Source organism: Schistocerca cancellata, chromosome 8, assembly GCF_023864275.1.
Source record: "Schistocerca cancellata isolate TAMUIC-IGC-003103 chromosome 8, iqSchCanc2.1, whole genome shotgun sequence".
NCBI lineage: Eukaryota > Metazoa > Arthropoda > Insecta > Orthoptera > Acrididae > Schistocerca > Schistocerca cancellata.
Genome location: NC_064633.1, coordinates 131,201,415 through 131,222,298, shown reverse-complemented (window position 1 = coordinate 131,222,298; position 20,884 = coordinate 131,201,415). Strand labels below are relative to the sequence as shown.

Below are 20,884 nucleotides of genomic sequence, written 5' to 3'. Positions count from 1 at the left end.
AGGAGTAAAGCTGTGAGCACGGGGCGTTAGTCGTGCTCAGATGGTAGAGCACTTGCCCGCGAAAGGCAAAGTTCCCGAGTTCGAGTCTCGGGCCGGCACACAGTTTTAATCTGCCAGGAAGTTTCATAATTTCGATACGTCAGCTACATTTTGCACACAGCATTCTATGACCTGAAATGCACCAAATGCATACTGGCCAGTGACTACAATTTTGTTGCCAATTTTTCAAAATATGTGCAGTGTTTTACTTAATTCAAAGTGTCACAATAACTATGAGCAATAGTGAAAAGAGAACCAGTTTATTGCCAAGCTGTGATATCTGATTATAAAAGGCAAAGAAAAAAGATAGTCAATTTTTTGCCGCATAGTTTCCTCAAAACTGAGTGAGGAAAACTGAATAGCGGAGGAAACGCACGAATCCTAAGAAAGTGTTTTTTACCTTTTTGTGTGAAAAGTAAAGGTCTTACAGAAAAAATAACTGCAGAAAGGGGTGTAACATTGTTTCATCTATTGTACATAAATTATCTTTAGCCACATCAGATGACTTGAAATTTTCTGGCCCGTGTATCATGTAATACAGCTGGAGCAACCAGCACTCCTTGTTGAGCTGGGCGACACGAAACAGAATCATATTGGAGTTGTATCTCTGTCGTTCTAGTGTGAGCCAGTTAAGTCGCTTCAACTACGTTTCTTCTACATGCATCACCAATGCAGGATGCTTCTGCATCATATAGTGAGAAGCATTGCATATCATATCGCATATTGTATCGCCCCAATTAAAACTGCACTTTCCTACAAGACAACCTATTCCTTTCTCTTACATATATCTCGCGAAAAGACCACGATGGCAAAATTAGATAGATCTGAGCCCACACAAAGGCTTGCAGTAGCAGTTCTACCCGCTCACGAATCGTGACTGAACAGGAACGGAGGGGGAGAGGGGCAAGGTAAGTACCACTGGTACATAATGTACGCTCCACCAAACAACAGAAGATGGCTTGTGGAGTGTAGATACAGATGCAGAGCAACACCTCTTTTGACAAGAAGTATTCTATACATTTTTTATCTCTTGTATGCAGGGAGGCACACATTCTTGACCTAATGAAGATCTTGGCAAATCAACAAGTAGTTAACCCTCTGTCCGCAAGGTGGGGTGGAAAACCACCTGCCTGCCCTATTTACCTTAAGAGTGCGGGCAAGATGTAGGTTAGGTCTTATCCCCTCCTCCCCCCTCCCCCCTTCCACCCGGCTAGTGCATCTTTCTCGCCCGTCACGCTCAGGGTATTGGAGGGAGGGGTTACCTGGTCTGTGGTACATACTACGCAAGCGTGATTCCACGTGACCTTGTTGTTAACGTCCTTCGGGTCCACCTTGTGGGTGGAGGGATAATATTACGCAGCTAATAATTTTTAAGTAATTTTTACCATTTGACACCTGGATGTCTGGAGGTGAGCTCAAAACACGTCACTCGTAATTAAATGCTCTTACATTATTAATTCACAAACATTGTGACTTGCTGCGGTACATAAATATCAGCTTTAACGCACATGTGAATGAAAATGTAACAAGAAAATTTCTCCTAACGTCCCTCCACCTCTCCTTCCTACTGTCATCGTATATCGTATTGCTGGTACAGGCAATATTATCCATCTCGACTAATGCTTTCCTGCAATGTAGTGTTGATGACTTATTGCAAAGTAATGTACCACTTACGAAGAATTTTTCGTAACATGTTGACAATGAAATTATTTAACACGGATCAATTGACTTTGACTGCTGAAATGCATACATAGTATTTACCAATAATCACTGATGCGACTTGGCCTATTTGGTCACATGTGGAGACTCCACTCCATTAGTCGGCATTACGTCGTTGGCACAGATTTCAGTCACAGCTTTCAGAAGTGTTTATTCACGAGTCTGTCCAGTGAGTTTCCAGTTTATTGTGAATTATTTTGTTGTGTTATTCACTACTGGTTTCACCCAGTTCTTCACACTTATCTGTCCAATGGATGTCTCTTCATTTCTACATAGCTCTTGCAACCTACATCCATTTGAATTTTCTTCCTGTAGTCAAGCCTTATTATCCCTTTCCGTTTTAACACCACCCCTTTTCCAATTCACACACACACACACACACACACACACATACACACACACACACACATACACACACACACACACACGCACACACCCCTTAAACGCAAAGTTAACTGTTCCTTGATATCAGAGAATGTGTGCTATCAACCAATCTCATCTTTATTCAAACTGTGATATTAATTTTGTTATCTTATCGGTTTGATTCATTAATTAATGGATGTACCCATATAATCCTTAACGTTATTCTATAGTGACACATTTCAAAAGCTTCGATTCTCTTCTTGTCTGTACTATTTGTTGTCGGCATTTCACTTTCTTATAAACAAGGATATACGCCAGGCGAATTCTTAGAAAACACTTCCCAACACTTAAACTTATGCTGAATGTCTACATAACTCTCTCTTATCACAAACGGTGTTCTTGTTATTGAGAGTCTGCAATTTATATCCTCCTTTTTTCCTTGGCAATTATTATCCTCTGAATAGTCTGTTACGCAGAGACTAAAGAAAGTAAGTTGTCCCAAGCTAAGACCATTGCACAACAGGAGTGGCTCGTTGTCAAGAGGGAGAACGTGTTCCAGGTTTCCTACAGACACAGTTCTCTTGTGGCACAAATAACAGAGGCATCACAGCATTGTCGTGGCAAGCTGAAACCTACTCCCCGGTGGTAAGCATAATTCTTGTGGGAAAAACGTCTAAATTGCACACAGGTTCGCCGTGAAATTCTGGCTGTCTATGGACCAAATCCAAAGTCACGTCCACCCATAGTGAAATGGTGCCAACAACATGGTAAAGACCACAGAGATGTTGGTGATGCTGATAGCGAAAGGAAGCCATCGACATCCCCCACTCAGGGCAATGTCCAGGCAATGAAGGAACATCTAGGATGAAAGAGATTTTCCAACGATGGGGACGTTCGCAAAGAAGTTCTCGAATGTGTTCCTGACCAAGGGCCAGATTGTAGCGTTGCTCTTGGGGGACGAAAAGAAAAAGAACTGTTATTTTATTTTATTTTTATTTTTTGAAAAATGTCGAAAAAGTGAATATTTTGGTGGGCCACTTGGCAACAGAATCAGGGATTGATTACACTATTATAATAACATACGTTGAGCATTAAATACCTGAATAAGGGCAGCATATTGATATATATATTTGAGATCGTTCGGAAGAAACATTATCATTTCTGTGCATTTTTATAGTCGCGATGTAGTCATACCCGGATCAACACTAAGGGACCAGAAGGTTTATAGACTTTAAAAGAAATGCAACACTACACAAAAAAGTTGGTTCAGAAATAATAGGAAAACGATAATGTTCCTTCTGCCTCATGCTGCGCTCGGCCCATCAGCGTGATCGTAATTTCTGGTGATGAAGTAACACAAAATAATTATCATTCAGGTAAATAAGGAGATGGAATCATCAAGGTTAATTTACTAAAATAAGCACACTTATCTTTAAGACACGTTTTTTTAATGCTACGTACCTTTCCATATTAAATTACAATAGATGACCATTGTGGTTAAATACTTTATACATAACAGTCAAAATGTCCTCTTGACGCTGTCTGTTCGATATCAGTTACAAGAAACTACATGTTTTCCGATTGGAAAAAATAACAATTAGCATATTCACTCAATATTTTCACATAAAATATAAAATACAGTTGTGGAACGCAGCAAGTCCGAGTCCGCCTTTCATAGAATACAAACAGTAAAAGGTGAGGCGTCAAAAGCCTCATTTGTCTTGAAACAACAGAATTCTTTTTTATACCATTAATCGATACATGTACATAGAGATTTACAGGCACCGCGCAAGAACGGCAAAGATAAAGAATAATAGATTCTGTCGCTGCTATGCGATGGTTCATTTCTTTTACTTTACAATTGCTCGATAACTTTAGGCCATCAGGCGTTTACTATTGAGCGTATATTAATGTTTGTGAGGCGAAAATTACTAATATTACAAGATGTAGGCAACCCACACTAACAAAATGTCTTCATGCCTGGTTTGCCCCCCTATTCACACTTCCCTCCGCCACCAAATTAACTGTTCCTTGATATTACAGTATGTGTGCTATCAAGAGACCCCTTCTTTTATTCAGTTGAACGACTTGTAGCATGTTCCGACTGCAGTTTACAGAGAATTGATGACTATGTTAAGAAATAGTTCCACATATCTGTGTCATTTTGACGAGTAGTGCAGAATTCAATGAAAGTTACCTGGCCCGCCATAGCACTGTGTAATCTACGGTTTGATTTCTCCAGTACTTTCAAAGTAACATTTCGTATACATTTCCCAGTGTCTGCTAATTTAAGTGGACTACATTCGTGATGTTTATCTTACTGCCTCACGCTTCCTTCCAACACCAAATTAACTGTTCCTTGATATTACAGTATGTGTGCTATCCACCGACCCCTTCTTTTATTCATCTGAACGACTAGTAGCATATTCCAGATATAATTTACAGAGAATTGATGACTGTGTTAAGAAACAGTGCCACATATCTGTGTCATTTTGAAGAGCAGCGCAGAATTCAAAGAAAGTTACTTGGCCTGCCATACTACTGTGTAATTTATTGTTTGGTTTCTTCAGTACTTTCAAAGTAACATTTCGCATACGTTCCCCGGTGTCACCCAATTTAAGTGGGCTACATTCGTGATGTTCGTCGTAGTGCCTCTTCTTAAGTTCAACTGATCCTCAAAATTACTTTGCTCTCTTTGTCAGAATTACGACGTCATCGGCAAACCTTAAAGATTTTGTACATGGCTGCACGTTCAGAGACCGTGAATAGTTACAATTAAAAGAAAACAGCCCTCGGTCACTAATATTTAACGAATTAAACTGGTTTAAACACTGCTAGGAGTGTCTTCCTCAGAATTTAAACCAAAGAATGGTCTACAACATGGTCACAGAATTATGACTAAAAACGTATGATACAAATTATGAGTACGGAATTATCGTGAAAGACTGGCAGTACTTATATGTCATTTATAAAATAATAAATATGCCAAAATGGCATTAGTCACAAAGATATTTAAGATAAAAAAACTGTGATGGCGAGCCACTAAGGGCTGCTCGTTACTTGCGTGGTGCAGGTTGTAAACGGACTCATGAGTCTTTTTAGTCATAATTATGTGACCATGTTATAGACCATTCTTTGGTTTAAATTCTGAGGAAGACACTCCTAGCAGTGTTGAAACCCGGTTAATTCGTTAAATATTAATGACTGAGGGCTGTTTTCTTTTAATTGAAACCTTAAAGATATTTTCCTTCTACTTGACACTTTCTTTTTCTAAGTATCTCCTTGCTTTCCTTTATTTCTTGTTCAGTTTACAGATAGGATAATATGATTTTACGTGATTGAGTTGTACATGCTTTATATGACCAAGGGATAGAAACTGGGCAACCGTTATGGTGATTATTAAATACAGGGTTATTACAAATGATTGAAGCGATTTCACAGCTCTACAATAACTTTATTATTTGAGATATTTTCACAATGCTTTGCACACACATACGAAAACTCAAAAAGTTTTTTTAGGCATTCACAAATGTTCGATATGTGCCTCTTTAGTGATTCGGCAGACATCAAGCTGATAATCAAGTTCCTCCCACACTCGGCGCAGCATGTCCCCATCAATGAGTTCGAAAGCATCGTTGATGCGAGCTCGCAGTTCTGGCACGTTTCTTGGTAGAGGAGATTTAAACACTGATTCTTTCACATAACCCCACAGAAAGAAATCGCATGGGGTTAAGTCGGGAGAGCGTGGAGGCCATGACTTGAATTGCTGATCATGCTGATCATGATCATGATCTCCACCACGACCGATCCGTCGGTTTTCCAATGTCCTGTTTAAGAAATGCCGAACATCATGATGGAAGTGCGGTGGAGCACCATCCTGTTGAAAGATGAAGTCGGCGCTGTCGGTCTCCAGTTGTGGCCTGAGCCAATTTTCCAGCATGTCCAGATACACGTGTCCGGTAACATTTTATCGCAGAAGAAAAAGGGGCCGTAAACTTTACACCGTGAGATTGCACAAAACACGTTAACTTCTGGTGAATTGCGAATTTGCTGCACGAATGCGTGAGGATTCTCTACCGCCCAGATTCGCACATTGTGTCTGTTCACTTCACCATTAAGAAAAAATGTTGCTTCATCACTGAAAACAAGTTTCGCACTGAACGCATGAGCTGTTGCAATCGCGCCGAAAATTCAAAGCGTTTGAGTTTGTCATCGGGTGTCAGGGCTTGTAGCAATTGTAAACGGTAATGTTTCTGCTTTAGCCTTTTCCGTAAGATTTTCCAAACCGTCGGCTGTGGTACGTTTAGCTCCCTGCTTGCTTCATTCGTCGACTTCCGAGGGCTACGCGTGAAACTTGCCCGCACGCGTTCAACCGTTTCTTCGCTCACTGCAGGCCGACCCGTTGATTTCCCCTTACAGAGGCATCCAGAAGCTTTAAACTGCGCATACCATCGCCGAATGGAGTTGGCAGTTGTTGGATCTTTGTTGAACTTCGTCCTGAAGTGTCGTTTCACTGTTATGACTGACTGATGTGAGTGCATTTCAAGCACGACATACGCTTTCTCGGCTCCTGTCGCCATTTTGTCTCACTGCGCTCTCGAGCGCTCTGGCGGCAGAAACCTGAAGTGCCGTTTCAACCGAACAAAACTTTATGAGTTTTTCTACGTATCTGTAGTATGTCGTGACCATATGTCAATGAATGGAGCTACAGTGAATTTATGAAATCGCTTCAATCATTTGTAATAGCCCTGTACATGCTGAGTAGGAAAATGTTCTTAAAGGAAATCTGGTGACAAGACGTCTATTGCCTTTGATAAGTGATTGCCGATGTAGTTGCATATTTTTTCCCACGCTGCTTAGGCCTTCGCGGCTGCCGCAGCGGTCGGCTGTAGGTCTGATCCCGCGATCCGCGCCCCCTCGCCCCTAGCATGTGAGTCCCCCTCGCTGGAAACTCTCCAGGTACGGCAGGAGTGGCGACCACGTTAGGGGACATTAAAAACAATGGCCCTCAGGCCGCTTTGTTCGCCGCTGGAGAGCTCTCTCGCCGATACCCTGACCCCTGCTGCAGCACACCGCGTCCCGGAGAGGAGGTAATTCCGCGCGGTTGTGGGTTCGCACTTGACACTCGCGTACGGCGCGACGCGCGTTTCGTTCGCGTTTCATCTTTGCGGGAGCTGTGCAGCAGCTTTCACTGCGGGTGGAGGACTTTTCTTTGTTACCTGGCAGTGCGCCATCACATATGCCCAAAAACACACACACACATATCAAATATTGCAGGAAGCGTGGATGATATCCCATCGGAATTTCTAAACTCATTGAGGGAAGTGGAAAACAAATGACTATTGAAACGAATGTATACAATCTGAGAGATTGGAGACATAAAATCAGGCTTCCGAAAAAATAACATATTAACAATCCCGAAGACAACAAGGGCAGATAAGTGTAAGACGTATCGTACAAACGGCTTAACGTCACAAGAATCCAAGTTGCTGACAAGAATAACATACGGAAGAATGGAAAGGGAAACTGAGTATTTCTTATAAGAGTAGCAGTCTGGCTGGAAAAGCAAGGACATCAAAGAGGCATTTCTGACGTTGCGTTTGGTAATAGGAGCAGGGCGCATTTATAGAACTTGTCGGCGTAGAAAAAGCGAACGACAATTTAAAATGGTGCATGACGTTCGTAATTCTCGGAAAAATAGGGGTAACATACGGGAAAAGAAGGGTAATATGCAATTTGTATAATGACCAAGACGGAAAAATAAGAACTGCTGACCAAGAACAAAGGGCTCGGATTAAAAAGAGACAAGGACACACTGTTTCGCCACTAGTGTTCGACCTATACACTGAAGGAGCAATGAAGGAAATAAAAGAAAGGTTCAAGAGAGGGATTAAAATTCGGGGTGAAAGGACATCAATGAAAAGATCCGCTGCTGATGTTGCTTCAAACTACACGTCCAGCCACATCAAAATTGGTCACTGCAGTTCAGCACCATACTATTGTACAAAAAAATGGTTCAAATGGATCTGAGCACTATGGGACTTAACATCTGAAGTCATCAGTCCCCTAGAACTTAGAACTACTTAAACCTAACTAACCTTAGGACATCACACGCATCCATGCCCGAGGCAGGATTCGAACCCGCGGTTCCAGACTAAAGCGCCTGGAACCGCATCGGCCATATTGTACAAGAACATAATCCAATTACTATAATTAAGAAATTATGAGAGGTTGTTACTTATTGAATGAAAACTATAGAGAATGCATTTCTTTTCCTGTATTTTAGTGAACTTCGTATACTTAAAATTCTGTCGATTGATAGACGGCGACAATGAAGTTCACCTCCTTTTCCAAAAACAAAATATTTCTATTCTTCACTTCCAGAAAATTTGTATACATAAATCTTTGCCAAGTCTTACACATACTTTACTCGGTTTTATCACTAAAATACCAATTTTCATTAAATGTAACAATACGTACTGAGTGACGGCCTAGCAACACTTCCTTTTTCCACAAGATACAGATTAACAGTCCTCTCCTTTTTAATGTATCAATTGTCTTTTTTTTTAGAGTCCATACTCAAAGATTCACAACTACTATCGTCGCGGGGATTGCGCGCTAAAGAGTTTCTTGCTGTCCAGCTGCACTTCACTTCACTTCAAGCACTTTTTGAATCACATTTTGATTTACGGTATTTAGATACATTACCGAGATTCTCAGAATAAAATCAGGCACGAATTATTTTAAAAAAAGCAGTGAGGCACACATAACATAACAAATTTCTTAACTAATATCATTTCTACTACACTTCTCAATACTCTCGTCTTTCTTCGCTTTACTCTCAATTCATATACTGTACTCGTGACAGTTCATTCCGTTAATCAGGTCATCTGATTTCTCTTCACTTTCACTGAGGACAGTCATGTCATCAGAAAATCTAATCACTGATATCCTTTCAGCCTGAATTTTAACCCCACTATTGAACCTTCCCTTTTATTTCCGTCACTACTTCTTGACTGTATAGACTGAACGGTAGCAGCGAAAACCTTCATCTCCGTCTTACACCCTTTTTAATACGATCAGTTCTCTCGTGGTCCTCTTGGTTCATGCACACGTACAGATTGTATATTGTATTATCCACTTTTTCCTATAGCTTACTCATATTTTCCTCATAATCTCGAACGTTTTGCACCATTGTACATTTTCGAACGCTTTTACACATCGAAAAATCCTATGATTTTTCGAAAGTCTTGCTTTCATCATAAATCGCAACGTCGAAACTGTTTCTCTGGCATCCTTACTTTTTCGAAAGTCAAACTAACTGCATCTAACAGGTCCTAAATTTTTTTTTCGTTACACTACTGTCCACCTGGATTTATGTGGATTAATATCAGTTGCTGCAGGACAGTTCCACAGGTTACCCCAGAATCGTAGCGCTTCACATACATGTCGTATCAATACACATAAAACCAAACCATCTGATGACGGAGGTTTAAGCGTCCGAAACTGGTTGTGGGAATCAGTAAGCTGTGAATCTTAACACTAAACTTGTTGTTTCATTCGATTCCTGCCCGCATCTCGTGGTCGTGTGGTAGCGTTCTCGCATCCTACGCCCGGGTTCCCGGGTTCGATTCCCGGCGGGGTCAGGGATTTTCTCTGCCTCGTGATGGCTGGGTGTTGTGTGATGTCCTTAGGCTAGTTAGGTTTAAGTAGTTCTAAGTTCTATGTTCTAGGGGACTGATGACCATAGACGTTAAGTCCCATAGTGCTCAGAGCGGTTTTTTTCATTCGATTCCATGCTCACCTTGGTAATTAACGACTGGCTGAAATTTGTTATCGTCATCAAGTAGTCACCATATGAAACTATAGAGAAATACACTGAAGAGCCAGAGTCTGGTACACCTGCCTAATATCGTGTAGGGCCCCCGCGAGCGTGCAGAGATGCCGCAGTACGACATGGCATGGACTCGACTAATGTCTGAAGTAGTGTTGGAGGGAACTGACACCATGAATCCCGCATGGATTTATGGACATAAATCCGTAACATTACGAGGGGGCTTAGATCTGTTCTGAATAGCACGTTGCAAGGCATCCCAGAGCTACTCAATAATGTTCATGTCTGGGGAGTTTGGTGGCTAGCGGAAGTGCTTATACTAAGAAGATTGTTTCTGGACCCGCTCTGTAGCAATTCTGGACGTGTGGGGTGTCGCATTGTCCTGCTGGAATTCCCAAGGTCCGTCGGAATGCACAATGGACATGAAAGGATGCAGGTGATCAGACACGATGCTTATGTACGTGCACCCGACAGAATCGTATCTAGACGTATCAGGGGTTCCATATCACTCCAACTGCACACACCCCACGCCATTACAGAGCCTCCACCAGCTTGAACAGTCCCCCGCTGACACGCAGGTTCCATTGATACACGAGGTTGTCTCCATACCCATAAACGTCCATCCGCTCGATACAATTTGAAACGCGACTCGTCCGACAAGGCAACATGTTTCCTGTCATCAACAGTCCAATGTCGGTGATGACCGGCACACCAGTGGACCTTCAGCTCCGAAAGCCCATACCGATGATATTTCGTGGAATGGTTCACACTCTGACCTCTTGTCGATGGCCCAGCATTGAAATCTGCAGCAATTTGCGGAAGGGTTACATTTCTGTCGAACGATACTCCTGAGTCGCCATTGGTCTCGTTCATTGCAGGATCTTTTACCGGCAGCAGCGATGTTGGAGATTTGATGTTTTACCGGATTCCTAATATTCACGGTACACTCGTGAAATGGTCGTACGGAAAAATCCTCGCTTCATCGCTACCTCGGAGATGGTGTGTCCCACAGTTGGTGCGGCGACTATAACATCACGTTCAAACTCACTTAAATCTTGATAACCGGCCATTGTAGCGCCAGTAACTGATCTAACAACCGCGCCAGACACATTTTGTCTCGTATATAGGTTTTTCTGATTGCAGCGCCGTATTCTGCCTGTTTACATATCTCTGTATTTAAATACACGTGCCTATACCAGTTTCTTTGGCGCTTCATTGTAGTTATTGTACGCGACGGAATGTTACACTCTGGTTTAATCTCTAGGTAGAAGGCGTGTTGTAAACGAGCTACAAACAAGTATAGTCATCAAGTCTGCCGATCATAACCCATCTGAATATCTATAATCGCCGTGTTCGCTAAGTGCACTTTCAACACATCTGTTACTGCGTGAATAGTCTGTAGGTCACACTTAAGTGGTAAGCAGAGGCTTCATAGAACAACTTTTAAACTATTTATTGGCCGTTCAGACGCAAATTGCGCGTGGGAAATCTGAAAACCTAAACCTTTTAGTTCGTCCTCCGATTTCTTTTAGTTTATTACGATGGTCATATCTATCTACGTAGATGGAAGTCAACCAAATAGACTAAGGCGACAAAAGTCATGGGATATCTCGTAACATCGTGTCGGACCTCATTTTGCCCGACGTAGCGCAGCATCTCGATGTGCCGTGGATTCAACAAGTCGTTGCAAGTCCCATGTAAAAATATTCAGCCATGCTACCTCTACAACCGCCCATATCTCCGAAAGTGTTGTCAGTGCAGCATATTGTGAACGATCTGACCTCTCGATTACGTCTCATAAGTGCTCCATGGTATTCATGTCGGGCGATCTTGGTGGCCAAGGCATTTGCTCCAATTATCCAGAACGTTCTTCAAATCAATTGCGAAGATTGTGGCACGGTGACACGACATCGTTGAATAGGAACATGAGACCCATGAATGGCTGCAACTGGTCTCCAAGTAGCCAAACATAACCATTTACAGTCAATGGTCGCTCATTTGGACCAAAGGATCCAGTACGTTCCATGTAAACACAGTCCACACCATTATGGGACCACCACCAGGTTGCACAGTTCATTGTTAAAAACTTGTGTCCATGGCGTTGTGGGGTCTGCGCCACACTCGAATCCCACAATTATCTCTTACCAACAGAAATCGGGACTCATCTGACCAGATCACGGTTTCCCAGTCATCTAGGATTGAACCGATATGGGCACGAGCCCAAAAGAGGCGCTGCAGGTGATGTGGTTCTGTCTAGGAAAGGCAATAGCGTTGATCTTCTACTGTCACATCCCATTAACACCAAATATCACAGCTCTGTGCTACCGGATATATTCGTCGTACGCCCCACATTGATTTCTATGGTTATTTCATGCAGTGTTGCTCGTCTGTTAGCACCGACAACTGTATACAAACGCCTCTGCTGTCGGTCGTTAAGTGAAGGCCGTCAGCCATTGCGTTGTCCGTGCTGAGGGACAACGCCTGAAATTCGGTGTTCTCGGCACACTCTTGATACCGAATCTCAGAATACTGTATTCATTAACGGTTTCCAAAATGGACTGCCCCAAGCGTGTAGCTCCAACTACCATTCCGCTTTCAAAGTCAGTTAATTACCGTCGTGCGGCCACAATAACATCGGACACATTTTCACATCAATCACCGAACTATAAATGGCGGTTCCGCCCATGGGGTACCATATTATACCTTGTATGCGCCGTCTGTAAATGTGCCAATCGCTATCCCATGACTTTCGTCACTTCAGTGTATTTTGACATTCGAAGGAGAAATGCTGTGATTGTAGTTTCATGGAAATATCTCTCCGCAGGGATAAATGACTTTGTTTTAATAATTTCCACTACAACACGTGACGGTCTATACTATATTCCGCCATAACACAATCCAGGCTGCACTTCTTAGAACTTTTTCGACGTCTTCCTTTAAGTCGGTCTGGTAAGGATCCCTTACCGCGTAGCAATACTCCAGGACTGAACAGTGAAGCGTAGTGTGGGGAGTCTCTTCAGTAAACTTGTCTGCATCTTCTAAATTTCTGCCAATAAACGTAGTCCTTGTTACGAAAAAAATGGCTCTGAGCACTATGGGACTTAACTTATGAGGTCATGAGTCCCCTAGAACTTATAACTACTTAAACCTAACTAACCTAAGGACATCACACACATCCATGTTCGAGGCAGGATTCGAACCTGCAACCGCAGCGGTCGCTCGGTTCCAGACTGCAGCGCCTAGAACCGCTCGGCCACTCCGGCCGGCAGTCCTTGTTTCGCCTACCCCATAACATCTTCTATGTGGTTGTTACAATTTGTTTGTAATTTTAATTCCTAGGTACTTAGATGAACAGCCAACATTTAAATTTTAATGGTTTATCGTGTAACTGGAACATAATGGAGTTCTTTTTAGCACTCATTTGGAAGACCTCACACTTCTTAACGTTCAGAGTCAACTGTCCCTTTTGACTGCATTAAGATATGTTGTGTATCATTTTTTAATTCTGACGATGTAAGTAGGCTGTTTAGATTTTTATATTGGTAATGCTACGTAGCGCTCTGTATGAAAATCACTGGCTGTGCTGTGTGCAGTCTGTGGCTAGTTTGCATTGTTGTCTGCCATTGTAGTGTTGGACAGCGGCAGCTGGATGTGAACAGCGCGTAGCGTTGCGCAGTTGGAGGTGAGCCGCCAGCAGTGGTGGATGTGGGGAGAGAGATGGCGGAGTTTTGTAATTTGTCATGAACTGATATATATATATATATATATATATATATATATATATATATATATATATATATATATTATGACTATTAAGGTAAATACATTGTTTGTTCTCTATTAATATCCTTCATTTGCTAACTATCCCTATCAGTAGTTAGTGCCTTCCGTAGTTTGAATCTTTTATTTAGCTGGCAGTAGTGGTGCTCACTGTATTGCAGTAGTTCGAGTAATGAAGATTTTTGTGAGGTAAGTTATTTGTGAAAGGTATAGTTTGATGTTACTCAGGGCCATTTTTTTGCAGGGATCTTTGATAGTCAGATTGCGTTGCGCTAAAAATATTGTGTGTCAGGTTAAGCACAGTCTCATGTACAATTGTTCTAAGGGGACGTTACAACGAGTTAACTAGACGTTAAATGAGAGCTGTTGGGTTCGTCTCCGAAATTGTTTATGTAGATTAAGAACAACAAAAGACATATAACACTACCTTGTGGGAACTACAAATACCACACTACTGTTTCACTCGATGACTTTCCGCCAGTTACTACAAACACTGATTTTTCTGACGGGAAATCACGAATCCACTCGCACAACTGGGACGATGCGCTGCAGACACGCGATTTGAATAGAAGACACTTGTGTGGAACGGCGTCAAAAGGCTTCTGGAAATCTACAAATATGGAATCAACTGGAGGTGCACTGTCGATAACACTATTAACATCGTGTGAATAAAGAGTCAGTTGCGTTTGACAAAAACGGTGCTTTCTGAATCCGTGATTGCTATGTCTCAATAGACGAAGTACTCAGAGTTATGTTCGAACACATTTTATGTTGGAAAATCCTACTGAAAATCGATGTCAGTGATCTGGAGCTACTATTGAGCCGAGAATGGGGGAGGGGGGGAGCACACCTGACAGTCAAATGCAATTCTTCTGCACTGAAGAGCCAAAGACACTGGAACACCTGCCTAATGTCGTGTAGGGCCCCCGCGAGCACGCAGAAGTGATGCAACACGACGTGGCGTGGACTCGACTAATGTCTGAAGTAGTGCTGGAGGGATTTAACTCAATGAATTCTGCAGGGCTGTCCATGAATACGTAAGAGTATAAGGGGGTGGAGATCTCTTCTGAACAGCACGTTGAAACTTCCTGGCAGATTAATACTGTGCGCCCGACCGAGACTCGAACTCGGGACCTTTGCTAGTTCTGCAAGGTTCGCAGGAGAGCTTCTGTAAAGTTTGGAAGGTAGGAGACGAGGTACTGGCAAAAGTAAAGCTGTGAGTACCGGGCGTGAGTCGTGCTTCGGTAGCTCAGTTGGTAGAGCACTTGCCCGCGAAAGGCAAAGGTCCCGAGTTCGAGTCTCGGTCGGGCGTACAGTTTTAATCTGCCAGGAAGTTTCATATCAGCGCACACTCCACTGCAGAGTGAAAATCTCATTCTGGAAACATCCCCCAGGCTGTGGCTAAGCCATGTCTCCGCAATATCCTTTCTTTCAGGAGTGCTAGTTCTGCAAGGTTCGCAGGAGAGCTTCTGTAAAGTTTGGAAGGTAGGAGACGAGGTACTGGCAGAAGTAAAGCTGTGAGTACCGGGCGTGAGTCGTGCTTCGGTAGCTCAGTTGGTAGAGCACTTGCCCGCGAAAGGCAAAGGTCCCGAGTTCGAGTCTCGGTCGGGCGCACAGTTTTAATCTGCCAGGAAGTTTCATATCAACGCACACTCCGCTGCAGAGTGAAAATCTCATTCATTCCAGCACGTTGAAAGGCATCCCAGAGCTACTCAATATTGTTCATGTCTGGGGAGTTTGGTGGCCAGTGGAAGTGTTCAAACTCAGAAGAGTGTTGCTGGAGCCACTATGTAGCAATTCTGGGCGTGTGGGGTGTCGCATTGTCCTGCTGGAATTGTCCAAGTCCGTTGGAATGAACAATGGACACGAATGGGTGCAGGTGATCAGACAGGATGCTTACGTACGCGTCACCTGTCAGAGTCGTATCTAGATTTATCAGGGGTCCCAAATCACTCCAACTACACATGCTCCACAGCATTACAGAGCTTGAATAGTTCCCTGCTGGCAAAAAGCGTCCATGGATTCGTGAGGTTGTGTCCACACACGTACAGTCCATCCGCTCGACACAATTTGAAATGAGACTCGTCCGACCAGGCAACATGTTTCCAGTCATCAGCAGTACAATGTCGATCTCGACGGGCCGAGGCGAGGTGTAAGGCTTTGTGTCGTGCAGTCATCAAGGTCACACGAGTGCGCCTTTGACTCCGAAAGCCCGTATCGATGATGTTTCGTTGAATGGTTCGCACGCTGACACTTGTTGATGGCCCAGCACTGAAATCTGGAGCAGTATGCGGAAAGGTTGCACTTCTGTCACGTTGAGAGACTCTCTTCAGCCGTCGTTGGTCCCGTTCTTGCACGATATTTATCCAGCCGCAGCGGTGCCGTAGATTTCATGTTTTACCGGATTCCTGATAATCACGGTACACTCGTGAAATTTCCCTATGACAAAATATGCACTTCGTCGCTGGATCATAGATGCTGTGTCCCATCGCTCTCGCGTTGACTATAACACCCGTTCAAACATACTGAAAGGGTCCTGTAGCCACCTTTTATTAGTCCGGTAGCCCAATTTGACTAGTATTTCTCTTTCTTTTCCTTGTTTCTCTTTTCTCATAATTATCATAGTGATGTGATGAATGAATGTGGTTGTGTGTCACGTTGCTAGACGGTGGCGTAGTCTGCTGCAGGAAGTGTGCGATAGCCGTACAGATTCAGCAGGAGTGTACAGAATAGCCAACTCTCGTAGTGGTCAAGTAGGCAAAGAGGTTTTCGCTACTTGTGAGAAATCCACCTGCGTTAGCTTGGTGGCGGAAATGGCATCTTTGGGTTTTCCGGGCCACGCGGAGCGTGGAAGAGGCTGGAGAAGAAGCGGGAGGCAGTCTGCGGCCGGTACGGGAAGCGTCCACAGCTGTGCTCCAGTCGAAGAAGGGTGAATTAGACTGACCGCGTGGAGCACTTGGCGAGGGGAGAGCTGTTAGCTTTTGGTCTCGCTTTTCAACTCTGAAAGATTGGTTTGCCTTGTCGCAGCAAGGAATGCAAAACTTTGGCAGATGTTTCACTTAGTAAATTTCTATAGCAGAGTTGGATCCACCGGAAGAGCGCCACACAAAGGTGTCAATAAGAAGTGAGCACTCGCTTCTGTATGAATGCCTGTTTGCCTTCAGCTGTGCCTGTATAAGCTTTCATTTTTCTAAATATTAATAGCTTTGCCTTCTGGTAAATTTTCCTTGCTTAATGTATCTTTCGTCCGTGGGGAGCCGACCACGTGGTTGAACATTAAAGTTTTGTTGGGCTACCGTCATCACTAACTGTCCGGTCTCACGCTTGTTTTAAAGAACTTTAACCGCTCATGATTGTGTGATATGATATTGTTGCAAAATGGACACGATACCTACGAAGTACGTCTCCACAAACCACGTGGGCACGCGGGTGTACTGCGAAACGTGTACCGCTTTACGAGTTATTGCGATCAGGCAACAGCAGTGGTATGAATGATTCACACCAATGATTTTAGGAGTAGATTATAACGGTGAATGTATCGATGCTTTTCTTTAATGTCTTAGGAATAAATGATTTTATCCACAATTTTCTCATGTGTTCCGAGGTTACGTTTTTGCACCTAATCCACTCGCCTCATAGCTTTCCCGTTAGCACATCCAACGCGTTTCCTTACGTACAGGTCCAGTGATTAGTTTCCTTTTTTATTTTAAAACAAGTGCTTTAGATTATGTCTTATTTTCAGGTGTGTTCTGGGAGCTGATCTTATGCAGTGTTCATGCATTTTCTATTTTATTTTAAATGTTTGAGTGTCGTGAATAGTGCGCGGGCAATACTATTAATCACATTGTATCCGCTATGAGCGACATCACAACGTATGCATTTTTGTGAGTTTTTGGTCTGTGATCAAATTAATTTATTTTCCGACTCGACCAAACCTTCGATTAGATGTATGGTCAGAGTCGGTGGCGACCCTAATCTTCTCACGTTAACTTCCCAAGCAATAAGTATTTACATTCCCAATAATAACGTAATAACCCGTAGAAACAGGTTAGTTACAATACTTAAGCCATTGTAGCAGCAGGCCAGGCAGTTGTTGTCTTACATAGGCTTTGCCGACAGCATCGCCGTATTCTGCCTGCTTACGTATCTTTTTATTTGAATACGCATACCTATGCCAGAGTGTTTGGAGCTTCAGTGTATTTGCGTGTCAGCAGTAGCGCCCTGGAGGGAATGCTTGTATGGAACGGCGTAAAAATTAGTGCTGATGAGCCCGTTCTTGCTAACAACTGGAACGTGGATGGCGTGCTACAGCTGCAGATGCCCCTCTGACTACAGAAACAACCGTAATGTGTCGTGGCGCCTCTAGGGTCCGCATAGCAGAGGAGCCTGGCATTTGTTTCGCCCTCATAACTCGGTGTCGCAGCGTCCGCGCTGCAAAATTCAGCACGAGCGCCCCGTTGCAACCTGTTGGCCTCGCAGCGTGTGTAAGCTGGCGCATATTTCATGGACGTCGGGCAGCGCGGCCGAAACGCCGGCTCAAAAGGGAATGCCGGAAAAGGCCCGCCTAGAGCTGGAAGGGGTCTTGTTGCGCGACTTCGCTAATGGCATAAAGAGGTCATTATCTCGCGAACCGAACAAAGCGAGTGGCCGGAAGGAACAGGCAGTAATTAGAACCAAATTGTGCAACTTTAGGAACTCCGTGCAACCATCTGGACCTTAGTCTGTCGCGTTCTGAGCAGTCTGTTTTCAACGGCTGGTCCGCTCGCACAAACTGCTGTAAGACAAGAAGTATCATACAGTCGCTACGGTCAATACAATGGTGGCCAATATAACAACACCAAGGAGAACAGTAAATAAGGGAATTTTACTTGTTGTACGTATATATACTAGGAACAAGATGTAGTTAAATTTTTAGGTGATTAAGAGGCGATGTCTATCCCCGATGTTATTCAATCTGTACATTGAACATATGGTAAGGAAACTTAAGAAAAATTTGGAGCAGGAATTAAAGTTCGAAGAGAAGTAAAAAACAAAAGCTTTGAGGAATGCCGATGACATTGTAATTATGTCAGAAATAGTGAAAGACTTGGAAGAGCAGTTGAACGGAATGGTCAGAGTCATGAAATGACGAAAAATGCGAACATCAATGAAAACAAATCATCAATAAATGGTACGTTGTCGAACGTTACTTTGTGTCCACCTTTTGAAAATATTGTAATCTAGTCAGGTACTTTATATTTTAAAATTTTGAAATAAAAATATTTATTGTTTTAAATGAAGTCTCCTACCAGATTCCATTAATGTTTTTAATTTGAACTTAACCCAGAGTTTTAAGTTTTACTAGTAGATGTCACTTGTCACAGTGAATGCCATATTCAATATTTTAAGGCTCAGAACGCTACCTACACTTCAGTATCACTTCTAGAAGTGTGTTATGAGTAAAAGTCATCAACAATTAACAGGTATTATAATTTTTAAAAATTTTTTTGGTGTCATGAAGCAGCACATATTTTCCGAATTATCTGTAAGCGTTTAGGAATCTGTATGGGAGTAGGAGAAATTATTCTGTACTTTTTTAGTCAAATTTATAAATGTGTTACGTTACAAATTTATTTTTACTGTTTCTGGTTTTTAGTCTTGTGTGTGTGTGAAACGTCTCAGTGGATTTTAACATTTTGATGAGATCACTTCTTTATCTCAACACGTTTTATACATGCATTAGATTTTTATCTGTAGCTTTGCCCGTGCAAGTGTATGTCATATACATCGCACGCATGCCCTCCTACCCCTCTCTCTGTCCATCTCTTCATCCCTCTGTCTCTATTCAGCTGGGCTACCTGCACAACACGCCGGTCCTGCGGACCTTTTCCACCGCTACCCCCACCCCTACTGACCATATCGACAAGAAACCGTGTTAATATTGGATTGTCTGCCAGTTATGAACTATGTTTAAGATTTCGCGTATCCATCTCATCGGGTAGTTTGCCTAAAACCAACTGCAAAATTTGTACGAAACAGACAGACAAGAAAGCGATCCAATAAAAAGGTATTAAAATACATTTACTTTTGTCGTTTAAAGTAATTTATAGGATACGGCTTGTACCAAAGATTTGTATTTGTTTCAGCTACTGGTAATCTTAAATATTAATGCTTGAAATTCAAGGACAAAAAAAAAGTTACCCCTGTGTATACCCTAAGACAGAGAATGGACCAAAGTTTTCATTATACACCACACATCGTCCCAACGCCAATGGAGGGTGTTAATAAATCCCTGGGCGTCGCTTGTTCTTTCTATAATGGCCATCTGCCTGCCTTACATCTTTCTATCCTGGTTACGGTCCAAGCATCAGCCTCCTGTCGTACATGCAGGCGTATTTACTTTGGCCGGTCACCAACGGCGCCCATGCGATAGTTGGGGTGGGATGCGGGGACGGTAGTTTAAAACTTAGGGATATGAAATATTTTTAATATTTTGGAAGACGAATGATGACTTATAAGTACCCATAAAAATGTTCCAGTTCCGACCCGACCTGTGCAATATCTACTTTTAAATCATTTTCTTGAAATAAAAACAGCTGACTGCACTACATTTTTTCCTTTTCCTGAGAGCTGGTGTATGTGTGTGTGTGTGGGGGGGGGGGGGGAGGAGGGTGTATTCCCCCCTTGTCTGTGACTTAACCACTGTGATTACAATCCAGCTACTAATTGAAATTAAGGACAGGCCTGGGAGAGGGAGATTTCAGATGCGTTCATAAGAATCGTACACAGACTCAAAGGAACCTCTGATACGCTGGAGTGAGCGAAAAAGCACTCAGAGGCTGTTCAACTTGTGTAAGTTACTGAGTTGGCAATCACTTTGTCAGCTAAAGAAAATCACACACAATGAATGCTGGACTATATAGAAAAACACGGAAGGTGGAAGACAGAGAATTTTGTCATGCGGTGCTACGGTGAGATGGGCTTCAGCATAAACTAATTTAAAGAAGAGGCAACATTTCCAAAGTGTCATTTTATATATAACTTGTTAGTTGAGTCTGAGAATGTGTCATGCCGCAAAAGTAAATTTAACACGAAGTCCATAATGCTGACCATATCTTAAACGTTTAATAGTTATCCAGTAGTTAGTTTCTTGAAGACAGGTTTCTGGTA

General features: G+C 42.8%; 1 protein-coding gene and 1 non-coding gene across 2 annotated transcripts in view; one reads left to right on the top strand and one right to left on the bottom strand.

Moving 5' to 3' along the window:
* The window catches only part of LOC126095421 (protein O-mannosyl-transferase TMTC2-like), a 1,040,622-nt gene that overhangs the window by 99,237 nt on the left and 920,501 nt on the right, over positions 1-20,884 (bottom strand). The gene's annotated exons all lie outside the window — the stretch shown is intronic.
* Positions 15,275-15,349, top strand: Trnas-cga (transfer RNA serine (anticodon CGA)). The gene has a single exon. It is a non-coding gene; the product is annotated as a tRNA-Ser (tRNA).